This window comes from Onychomys torridus, chromosome 22, assembly GCF_903995425.1.
Source record: "Onychomys torridus chromosome 22, mOncTor1.1, whole genome shotgun sequence".
In the NCBI taxonomy this organism is placed as follows: domain Eukaryota; kingdom Metazoa; phylum Chordata; class Mammalia; order Rodentia; family Cricetidae; genus Onychomys; species Onychomys torridus.
The window spans coordinates 15,583,845-15,596,261 of record NC_050464.1 but is presented as its reverse complement, the minus strand read 5'-3'; the positions used below and the strand labels follow the sequence as shown (position 1 = coordinate 15,596,261).

General features: G+C 48.1%; 1 pseudogene; it reads right to left on the bottom strand.

The window, feature by feature from the left end:
- Nucleotides 1-3,103: 3,103 nt before the first annotated feature.
- LOC118572566 lies at nucleotides 3,104-4,863 on the bottom strand (annotated as a pseudogene).
- Between the last annotated feature and the right edge of the window lie 7,554 nt (nucleotides 4,864-12,417).

The window sequence follows — 12,417 nt, the reverse complement described above, 5'->3', positions numbered from 1 at the left end:
CAATAACTGCCTCCAGGGTTTTTTTTAATTAATAAGACTGTTTAGCAATTCATGTTTTTTTGTTTTGTTTTGTTTTGTTTGTTTTTTTAAAGTGTTGTTAACTCCATGGAGAGACAGGAACAGCAGTGTTGTGCTCTCATGATCAGAGAAAGACAAGATGCCCTGCAGAGAGGTTATTAGAGCCTACGTGGCAGAAGTGGGGATTATCTTCTTGTACCTGTCCAAGGACAGGATGTTTCACAGCACAAGCCATGCTCTCTGATTCCCAAGCAGGAGAACGGGAAGGAGTGAGATGCAGGGTGAGTAGGCATCAATGCCCAGATGGATGTAAACTGACCTCCCTGGTGAGAGATCCTGGCCCCTGGAGGCCTGTTAGGTGGGGACTGACAGACAATGTTTGTCTCTGAGAAGGAGAGGACAATTTTCCAGAGTCAGTTTTCTCTTTGCACCACTTAGGTTCCCAGAATCAAATGCAGATCATTGAGTTAGGCCACAAACACCTTTTCCCACTGAGCTATCAGTCTGTCTGCTCCCCACTTTTCTTTTGTCCATTAATTTGTAATTTTGAGATACTGGTTTTTAAAATAAATTTGGAAAATGTCATGACCGTGATTTATCCTCATGAGGAGTCCACATTATTTTATGACATGGTCACTGATTGTTCTGGAAGTCAGTAATTAGACTAGACTAGCTGGACAGACAGCTCCACAACTCTGGCTGTCTCTTCCTTGTCCACAGCTGGGATTACAAATTCCTGTCACCTCCCTAGTTTATAATGTGGGTGATCCCAATCAAACTCAGGTCCTCCAGCCTGTGTGCAATGCTTTTCTGATGAAATTATCTCTCCAGATCCCTTGCATGCCACTCATTAAAAAAATTCCCCAAAAGCCTGTCTAATCAAAGTTCCATTACTGTGGAGAGATACCATGACCTTGGCCACTCTTATAAAGGAAAACATTAAATTGTGCTTGGCTTAAAGTTTCAAAGGTTTAGTTGATTATCATCATGGTGGGAAGGTTGGTGGTATACTGGCAGACATGGTGCTGGAGAGGTAGCTGAGGATTCTACATGAAGATTGCAGGTAGCATGAAGAGAGAGGGAGACACTGGTCCTGGCTTGAGCATCTGAATAGGGAAATCTGACCCCCAGTGACCCACTTCCTCCAACAAGGCCACACCTTCTCTAACAAGGCCACACATTGCTTGGTGACAAAGCAGACAAACCCTTGAGCCTAGGGAGGCCATTCTTGTTCAAACCACCACACAGCCCCTCAGCTGCTCCTTGGGATGACAGGCTCTCCCCTGGCTGGGGTCATCTTGAGTCTGCTGGCCTGTAGGAGAAGAAACAGAGTCACTGTGGCAGCCATGCTCACCCTCCATCTGCCTCTCAGCTGTTCTCTGTGTTCAGACAACATCAGGGGCCCAGGGCAGCAAACAGCTCTGCAGCAGACATTCAGGAACACCTCTGAGAGTCACCAGGACCTGAGGCTGTTCCTCAGCTCTCCTTCTGCACAGCACAGCCAATCAGAGGACAGCTCTCCTGGTCCTTTGTCCCCTGTCCATGTCCTCCTCCCTCTGCTTCCTTCCCCTGCCTTTGAACCCGTGATTCCTCCCTGCCTTCCCTGCTGTGCACTCACCATGCCTCCCTTTTGTCTCCCTGGAAACTGGCTCTCTAGCTTTCCCTGTGAGTGCAGGCTGCTGCCACCCTGCAGATCAGCCTCAGGGTTTGATTCCCAATCAGACTTCTGCTGCCTCTCAAGCTGCTGCTCTCCAGCTCTCAGATGCTCCTCTTTCCTGTTGGAGGGCTGAGACCTTGTGAAGACCAGGGATACATCTTCAGACTTTAGTTCTGTGCTCTCTGTTACACTCCACTCTCTGCTCATCTCTGCTCCTGAACTGCAGCCTTCTAGTCACCATGGCTTTAAATCTGCTCTGAACAAGGTCCACACTTGGCTCTTGTGTTGTGTGAGTACAAGGTCTTAAGGAGCCAGGTTGACCTGCAATGTATCTGCTATGTATCTGCAGATAACCTTGAACTCTTGAATCAACTCTCTGCACTTCCAAATGCTGGGATGAGGGTGTTCCCCACTGTGTCCCCATGTATGTTTCTTAGGATTCTTATGAGTTTTGTGAGATAAATCATGTATCTCTACAAAAATGCAATTGGTAGTTGAATAGCAATTGATTGAATTTTCACAGACTTTTGTGTTGTACTGACTTAATGTATAAAATTTTCCATTTTACAAATAGGAGATAGCCTTACATTTTTAGTATTTCCCTATATTTTGAAATTTTTATTTTTGGAAGATACATTTATATATGTGCATATTTGCATATGTGCAGACATATGTGGATGGCAGAGGACAACCTCTGTCATTGACCTGCAGGAGATGTCCACTTACGTTTTTGAGACAGGTCTGTCATTGGCTTAGGCCTCACTGATTGGGCAAGTCTGGCAGCACAGAGAGTCTCAGAGATCCTGTCTCTGCCTGTCCAGTACCTGCAACATGGTCAACTTTATATGTGAATCCTGGGATGACACTCACGTCTTTGTGTGTGGGGGACAAGCGCTGTATCAAGTGAGCCATTTCCCCGGCAAGTCTGTCATTTCTGTCAGCAGTGTTTGTTTTTAGTGGACAGATCTTTCTCTTCTTTTAGGATAGGTTCTTCCTATCCATTTCCTTTCATTTGTGGGTTTATTAATCTCCATGGTCTTATTTTCCCTTCTTATAACCTATCCCAAACCCAAACAGTTCTCTTTTCACGAGTTCCACTTCCTGGGAGATGTTGTCCCTGAGCGCTGGTCTACCTCAGACCTACTTTAGAAGCCACAGCACCTTCCAAGTGTGCAGTTAGCCACCAAGGCACATGTGTGCCCCTTTGAATTCTTTAAGAGCAGGCTCTGTGTTCATCTGCACTTGCTCCTTTAATTTTCAGCTGGTCTCTAAGGAAAGTAGGAACACATTCTGTCCTTGTTGAGTTCAGCCATCTTTTCCTCTTTATGTTCTCTGGACTCTGCCCCAACCAAGCCTGCCCTTCTCCATCTCCCCCAGTTGAGCATCCTCTCAACTGGGAAGCTCAGGTGAGGGCCTGTCCTGGACTACTTACCTTTGCTTCCACCAGAGGAAGACTATCATTACACAGACGGGGGTTATGAGCACAGCTGTTGCCAACACCACCCCGACCGTAGCTCCCACGTTCACAAGTGAAGGATTCCTCTGGCCCTCTGTGTCCTCCAGGCCAGCTGTGGTGACTGCAGAGGTGAGGATGGAGGCGTTCTGCATGGTGGTGCTGATGGCTGGTGAGAAATGAGGAGTGAGCTGATCCCCCGGATGAGGGAGGGATGGGGTCTTCCAGAACATTTGCCTCTTTTGAAACAGGTAGTAATGTCCACACAGAGACTAGGCTGGGCCTGTGTGCACTCTGGGTGGAAGCTGCAGTTCCAGCTGCCATGGAGGAGAAGAAGTGACCAGAGAACCTGATCATGGTGAGAACATGAGGGTCTGTGTGGGGAAGATGGGGGATGGGGAGGAAGGAGGGGAAGAGGGAAATGAGGAAGGTAAAAAGAAACTGGGGTAGGGAGAAGTGAGGGATGTGTCTAGAGACTGGTGAAGTGGGGAACCCAGAGGAGGAGGGTACACGGGATCAGAAGGCACCTTCTGTGGAATGCACAAGATATGGTGTAAAGTCCAGATCTAAGGGAGACCCTGACACAGGACCAGGTGAAGGCTGCTCTGTCCTGGAGAGGCCAGATCCACATGGATTTGTGTTAATGAGGGTGGGGTGGGCAGGGCGGTAGTATAGTTTGGAGAAAGGAGCAGGAGACTGGGCCATCTGGGAAGAGCTGAGACTGGGGGTGGGGTGGATCTGAGGGCACATGAGGGGCAGCTCAGAGAGAGCAGCTAAGGCTTGTGGATGATTGTGGGGAAGAGGAAAGCTAGAGTTGTCTGAGCTCTGGGGAGGGGACAGAACACAGGAGAGGAATCTGTGGGAAGGATCAGACTTGTAAGATTCCTAATGACATCTATGGTACAAGGAAGCCAGGGCCACCAAAACCTGACCTAGGATGTGCTCACCACAAGTGATGGTGAGTTGGGTCCCACTGATTGACTGCCACTCCTCCACGCCATGTATTGTGTTCAGATGGACTCGGCAGAAGTACACTGTCTGGTCCTTCTTCTTCAAGTTCAGGATTCTGAGGACTCCGGATGTCTGAGGCTATGTCCAGTTCAGGATGAGCCGGTTCTTGAAATGCTCATGTGTGAAACCCAAAGAAGAGATGTATATAAATTCTCCATGATGGTTTTTCCATCTCAAGAGAATCCTCATCTGTGGATCCTTTGCCCACTCCCAGGGGTAGTAGAAGGAGAAGGGGATCTCGATGGAGCTGCCCTGGACACCAGAGAGGTGTCCTGGTTGGTTGACCCCAAAGGGTCTTTCTCTGTTGGATCCTGGTGAGTGACCTGGGAAGGATGGGGAGTATATGAAGTCTTGCAGAGGATGGAAAGGACACACCAGTATTTCTGACCCTTCACTCACAGGTGGGTGTGGGACACAGGCAAAGGCTGTGCTTATGTCCCACTGTCCCATATGGGACAGGACAGACAAGGAAGAGTTGGGATGGACCTACTCTGAGGATGAGCTCTCTGTTGAGGCACAGTGCACTGGGGGCTCCTCTAGCAGACCCCTGTCCACAGGACAGTCCACTCTTCCCAGCCCCACTGGTCCCTCCTGTGGTTAAGGCAGAGTCCCTGCTAACAAGGTCCCCAAACTCACCAGCTTGCAGCCTTGCAGCTGACAGCAGCAGAAGCAGGATCCAAGTCAGGACCTGGTTCCCTCCAGGAGGTGAGACCTGCAGAGCCATCAGGCAGGAGAGGAGCCCTGTGAGGGACCCTGGGGTGCTCATGAGTCAGAAGAGAATAAGGGTGAGATGACCCGTATCTCCTCAATCATCTCATATGGAGAATAGTGCAGGGCAGATCAGGGGCAGGACCTCCCCATCTCCACCTCCTTGTGACCAGCAACTTCTTTCATCATTTTGGGTTCTTCTTCCCCTGGTGCAATAGATCAGCCCTATGGTCACTGACAGGGTGGCTGTGCCCTTGACCCACACCCCCATTTTTGGTAGGAAGATACAGAACTGACCTCACCATGCAGAGATCTCCTCTCTTCCACCTGGACCTCCTGTCTTCTCCAGTCTTGTCCATTTCCTATGTGTCCTGTAATCACTGTTTCCTCACCTCCAGATTTCCTCCACTCCTGCCCTCCCCCTCCTCATCTGTTTCTCATTGTGTCTCCCACCATACTGGTTGTCTGTCTGTTTCTCTAATAACCTCAGGCACAATAGTGGTCAGTTTCTGTTCACTTCAGACACAGCGAGGATGGAGGTGACGAGGAAACACATTCCGTCCCCAGCCCTAGCTCGGTGTCCCCACCACCATCTGCTCTTTGTCCTCTTCTTGTCCTTCAGGGACTCTTCACAGCACCCGGCAGAGCCAAGGCCCAGTGGACACTCTCGCCCTGGCCTGCTCGCTGCTGAGGAGTCTGTAACTGCCCTGGGCTTCCTGGGTGATCGTCTCTCTCCTCTAGACAGTGACACCAAAGCTACTCCAGCTTCTGAAGAAGCCTTACTATATCCTCCAACCTTCACATACCTCATAAGAGGATGGCAAGGATCAGAGAAGCCCTGGGACACGACACATGACTGCCACATGGAAGGTTGACTGGACTTCATCTCATCAAGTACTTGTAGTCCTCCACTCCACACAGACTTCAGGCTCCCTGCTCGGTGCAGCCTCTGAAATCCCCTCAAAGAGTATGGATCTGCTGCTGGGCTCCCAGGGGGCTGTTCTCACAAAGCACTTGAGTGACTCCGTCTAGCTGTGGCTGCTCTAGAACCTTCTTTGGATAAAGTGAGCAGTGAAAGGTCAGAGTAGCAAAGCATCCTTCATAACATATTGCCTGGGACATCGCTGAGTGTGGACAAAACCTGGCCTGTTACTGGGGTAAAGGAGTGAGACATGAGGGGAGGTTGTCTGGACTCGGCTGGTTCTGAAGGAGCATCATTCTTACCCTTCCCCATGACAGGGTTCCATCAGTTCCATGGAAGACAAGAGTGTACCAGAGGAAGTGGCATCATTCTCCCTGAGTGACATGTGTGGAGGCGACTTCCCATTTCCTTAGGTTCCTGCATTGACTGCCTTCTCCATGCCTCCCTGCAGGTGGCTGTGCAGCCTCCTCTGTCACATCTGCTGTCTCTGCCTTCCTCACAGTCCCCATGGTCCTCAGATCCCTTGACCTGAGCCAGGCTCAAATAGTCATGTCCTCACTGTCAGCAGCACATGGACTCACTTCTGTATCCATCCATGCTGCCCTTGGAGATGCAGAGACACAGAACCTTTGGAATCAGTTGGTTCAGGATGGCTAGTCAGAAGAGGGGAAGGGGCAATTGTATCTGTTAGAAAGACACCGCCCCCTACATGAGGATGGGGTCTCATGTAGCCTAGGCTGGGCCTTGACCTTGTGATGTAGATAATGATGACCTTGAACTCCTACAGATCCTCCTCTCTGCCCATCCAAGTGATGGAATGACAAATCATGTCCCTTTGTCTCCTGCTGGAGATAGAACAAAGGGTTCTGTGTGTGCCACGCAGGTAAGCAATCCACCAGATGAACCACATTTTTCACTTCAGTGAGGTCTGAGAGGGGGCCCTCCTGGTCATGGATGCTCACCTCCAGGCTTCATTTGCCCTACTCTCTGGGGTCTGTGGGTAGAAGGCCAGAGGTTTCTAAGTCATTACAAAGGGGCTGGACACCTGATGAGGCTGCCATATGTCAGGTGCTGGTCACCAGCTTTTTAACACAACTGGGTCTGGAGGGTTCCACAGGATCCCAGCTGCCCCTTGTGCTCAGCCTCACTGCTGCCCCCTGCTGGACCCTGAGTCCCAGATCATGGGCTCTGTTCTAGTTTCAGGTTCTGAACTCAGTTGAATCCCCATAGGGTCCTGCTGTGGGATGATTTCTGTCCAGCATGCTGTAATCAGTCTCCTGCAATGACAACCATGTTTCTCATAAATGCAGTGACTGGGCCCTGCAGCCATGGTGCTTTCACGGGGGAGGGGCACGTTCTGTGAAAGAGCAGCCTGGGTCTTTGGTGTGCACACATGGGGCTTCTGCACACATGTGACCATGAGGAGTGTCAGACTGCAGTGTGAGAACCTGGCTGCTGCCCAGGCTGTAGCACATGTGTGTCCTGACCCCACAGAGTAAAGAATTAAGTGTAATTTTAAATATTTAAAGCCAAGGTGGGCTCGACATAAGAATGCATGCCTTTAATTCCAGTTTTTGGGAGGTAGAGGGAGAGGCAAATGCATCTTTTTCAGTTCCAAGCTATTGTGGTCCACATATACAGTTCCAGGCCAAGAAAAACTATATAGTTAGATCTGGTTTCAAAAAAAAAAAAAAAAAGCAATCAATCAAACAAACAAAAACCAAACCAAAGAACATAAACCTACAAAATAGAACCAAAAAAACACAAGGTGAATGGTGTCCTGGGGAGTAATACCTGAGGCGTTCCTCTGGTCTCCACATACACGAGCACATACTCACTTGTACCCATATGCACATACACACACACACACACACACACACACACACACACACAATCACACAAGGTACCTTTCACAGCTGATCTGCCACCACACGATTACCCAGTCCTCATCCTGAGTAAACAATGTCTCTCCAGGCTAGGCTCTGTGACTTTTTAGACTCCAGTTCCTGACAGTGTCCCCAGCACTCAGACTCTGATTTTATACCCAGCTGTGTTTTCCCATGACAGTGGTGACAGAGAACAGGATCAACCCTTCCTATTTCTGTCTGAAAAATCCAGTTCCAGAAACTTCCCTCAATTAACCCATAGTGCAGACCCTGTGTGTCCTGACCCTGCAGATAACGTCACTGATGAAAACTGTCTGTCTGTCCACCCATCCTGTCACACGTGGTTCCCAGCACTCCTTGAATGCTTTTTCTGAATGACAACATACAGACCCAGAGTAACCTGTCCAGACTGGGTCCTGAGGAGAGTGGAGGAGATGCCAGAGAGGATGGAAAAATGTGACTGCTGGTGTAGACAGGACACTCAGGCTGCACCTGAGACTTTACATTAGCACAGTTGTCCCGCCCCCATCTGACCTCTTCTTTCTCCCCTAGGATGACTTCATCATCTTCATCAACCTCATGTGCTGCAAACCTCAGCATGAGCACCTCCCTGCACCCCTGCCCAGGGGAGCCCCAAGAAGAGACTCTATAGTGTCTTCAGGCCCAGTGGGTAGGGCTGGGTGACCAGCTCAGTCTCCTGCTCCTCTGGATGAAGTCTTCCAACTTTGCAGGTAGCCAAGGCCATACACAGAACCTCAAATGTCACTGAGTTTGAGGTCACAGAAACTGAGAAACTCTCAATTTCCTCTTCAACATTATATATTGCTTAAATGAAACTATTAATATTCACAGAATTTGTTTGAGTAAATCTAAAGAAAAAACTGTTGACATCTTCAAGTTCTCTGACTCCAAACAAAGTGAAGTAACAGATGACCAGCCTCCATGACTTTGCTGACTCTCTGGAGTTTTGGTTAGCTTGCTGCTTGTTTGATATTAAGACAGCATCTTATGTAGCCCAGGCTGACCTCAAACTCAGTAGGTACTAATGACAGCCTCCAATTCATGATCTTGCTATCTCTACTGTCAATCAATGGGATTACAGGCATATGCCACCATGCCTGGCTTCCTCTAGTACTTCTTTTAACTGACTGGCTCAGGTCAGGTAACACAAATCCCAAACACTGGTAGTCATGTTAGAACCCATGTGTGCTCCCCATTCCAACAGTAATGTTCCCTTCACCCTGAGGGGATTTGACCTAAACATTGATGAGAATGTTGGTTCTGTGAGGTCTTTCTTGTGGGCTCCTTTGCTGTTTCTCCCTTTTGAACAATGGAAACAAGTCATGGCAAGTCACATGACCACTGGAGTGACAGTTTTGAGGCTCCTTCCCTGTACCCAGTTGTCTGCAGGGAGGAGATGATTAACAGACATTCCCATAGATGACTGGTCAGACCATCATCATGGCATCCTGCTTGTGTGAACATTCCCAGGGATGCTCAGATTAGACATCACCCCAGCTGACAAGATCCCTGTGATAATGACTGCTGCTGAGTTCAGCCTCAGGAGGCTTGGATCCATTACACCACTGCAGACATCTCACAACTTCCCCTGGAGACTTCACTTTAGCCATGAGAAGTCTGGGTGAATTCTCCATGACCCCTCATGTCTTCAATTAATTCCAGGGAATTAGGGACAGTTTCTTAATTGACTCAGCAAGTTGATATGCCATGAGACACTTATTAATAAGTGTGGTGATGTATTGTGCACCCCAATAAAACTTATCTTGGGATTAGAGGACAGAGTCAGCCACTAGATTAGACATAGATGTTAGACCGTGATGGCACAGATCCTTAATCCTATCACTGGGAGACAGAGATCCGTGTGGAGATCTGTTTGCATCTCTGTGAGTTCAAGACCACACTGGCAACAGAGCCAAGTGTGGTGAAACACACCTTTGATCCCAACACTTGAGATCTCATTCCTTTGCTTAGGAAGCATATATGCCTTTAATTCCAGGAAGTAAGATGGCAGGGATGAAAAAGGAATATAAGGCATGAGGAAATGGGAACTCACTGTCCTGAGGTTTCCTAGAGCTAAGATAGAGCGGCTGGCTTGTTCTGTTTCTCTGATCTTTCAGCTTTCACCCCAATAACTGGCTCCAGGGTTTTTTTTAAATTAATAAGACTGTTTAGCAATTCATGTTTTTTCGTTTTGTTTTGTTTTGTTTGTTTTTTTAAAGTGTTGTTAACTCCATGGAGAGACAGGAACAGCAGCATTGTGCTCTCATGATCAGAGAAAGACAAGATGCCCTGCAGAGAGGTTATTAGAGCCCAGGTGGCAGAAGTGGGGATTATCTTCTTGTACCTGTCCAAGGACAGGATGTTTCACAGCACAGGCCATGCTCTCTGATTCACAAGCAGGAGAATGGGAAGGAGTGAGATGCAGGGTGAGTAGGCATCAATGCCCAGTTGGATGTAAACTGACCTCCCTGGTGAGAGATCCTGGCCCCTGGAGGCCTGTTAGGTGGGGACTGACAGACAATGTTTGTCTCTGAGAAGGAGAGGACAATTTTCCAGAGTCAGTTTTCTCTTTGCACCACTTAGGTTCCCAGAATCAAATGCAGATCATTGAGTTAGGCCGCAAAAACCTTCTCCCACTGAGCTATCAGTCTGTCTGCTCCCTACTTTTCTTTTGTCCATTAATTTGTAATTTTGAGATACTGGTTTTTAAAATAAATTTGGAAAATGTCATGACCGTGATTTATCCTCATGAGGAGTCCACATTATTTTATGACATGGTCACTCATTGTTCTGGAAGTCAGTAATTAGACTAGACTAGCTGGACAGACAGCTCCACAACTCTGGCTGTCTCTTCCTTGTCTCCACAGCTGGGATTACAAATTTCTGTCACCTCCCTAGTTTATAATGTGGGTGCTCCCAATCAAACTCAGGTCCTCCAGCCTGTGTGCAATGCTTTTCTGATGAAATTATCTCTCCAGATCCCTTGCATGCCACTCATTAAAAAAATTCCCCAAAAGCCTGTCTAGTCAAAGTTCCATTACTGTGAAGAGATACCATGACCTTGGCCACTCTTATAAAGGAAAACATTAAATTGTGCTTGGCTTAAAGTTTCAAAGGTTTAGTTGATTATCATCATGGTGGGAAGGTTGGTGGTATACTGGCAGACATGGTGCTGGAGAGGTAGCTGAGCATTCTACATGAAGATTGCAGGTAGCATGAAGAGAGAGGGAGACACTGGTCCTGGCTTGAGCATCTGAATAGGGAAATCTGACCCCCAGTGACCCACTTCCTCCAACAAGGCCACACATTGCCTGGTGACAAAGCAGACAAACCCTTGAGCCTAGGGAGGCCATTCTTGTTCAAACCACCACACAGCCCCTCAGCTGCTCCTTGGGATGACAGGCTCTCCCCTGGCTGGGGTCATCTTGAGTCTGCTGGCCTGTAGGAGAAGAAACAGAGTCACTTTGGCAGCCATGCTGACCCTCCATCTGCCTCTCAGCTGTTCTCTGTGTTCAGACAACATCAGGGGCCCAGGGCAGCAAACAGCTCTGCAGCAGACATTCAGGGACAACTCTGAGAGTCACCAGGACCTGAGGCTGGTCCTCAGCTCTCCTTCTGCACAGCACAGCCAGTCAGAGGACAGCTCTCCTGTTCCTTTGTCCCTTGTCCATGTCCTTCTCCCTCTGTTTACTTCTAATGCCCTGATCCCATGTCTCCTCCCTGCATTCCCTGCCCTGCACTCACCATGCCTCCCTTTTGTCTCCCTGGAAACTGGCTCTCTAGCTTTCCCTGTGAGTACAGGCTGCTGGCACCCTGCAGATTCAATCTCAGGGTTCAAATCCCAGTCAGACTTCTGATGCCTCTCAGGCTGCTCTCCAGCTCTCAGATGCTTCTCTTTCCTGTTGGAGGACTGAGACCTTGTGAACACCAGGGATACATCTTCAAACTTTAGTTCTGCGCTCTCTATTACACTCCACTCTCTGCTCATCTCTGCTCCTGTCCTGCAGTCTTCTAGTCACCATGGCTTTAAATCTGCTCTGAACACTGTCCACACTTGTATCTTGTGTTGTGTGAGTACAAGGTCTTAACGAGCCCAGGTTGACCGGCAACTTTCTCTGTATCTTTAGAAGACTTCAACTCTGGATCCTTCTGTCTCTATTTCCCAAATGGTAAGTAGAGATGTTCCCAGCTGTGTCCCAATACTTGTTTCTCAGAATCCTTAAGAATGTTAGAAGACAAATCACTTGTCTTTACATAAATGTAATTGGAGTTGAGTAGGAATTGTATTGATTTCTAGATTCTTTTGCAGTGTAAGGACTTAGAGATACATTTTCCTTTATGCAAATATCCCTACTTTTTTAGTATTTCCTTAAATTTTTTAAAAATATATTTTTGGATTATATATATATATATATATATATATATATATATATATATATATTTGCATACATAGACAACATGTGGATGGCGGAGAACCACCTTGGTCATTGACCTGCAGGAGCTGAGGCATTCACATGCTCCTTCATTGTCTTAGCACAGGCTCTGTGTTCATCTGCACTAGTTCCTCCAGTTTCCTGCTGGGATTCTCAGGAAGTAGGTGCAGATTCAGTCCTGGGTGAGTTCTGTCTCCTTTCTCTCCCTGTGTTCTCTGGACTCTGTCCTGCACAAGCTCGTCCTTCTCCATCTCCACAGGAGAGAAAACTCAGAGAGGAAGCTCAGGTGAGGGCCTGTCCTGGACCAC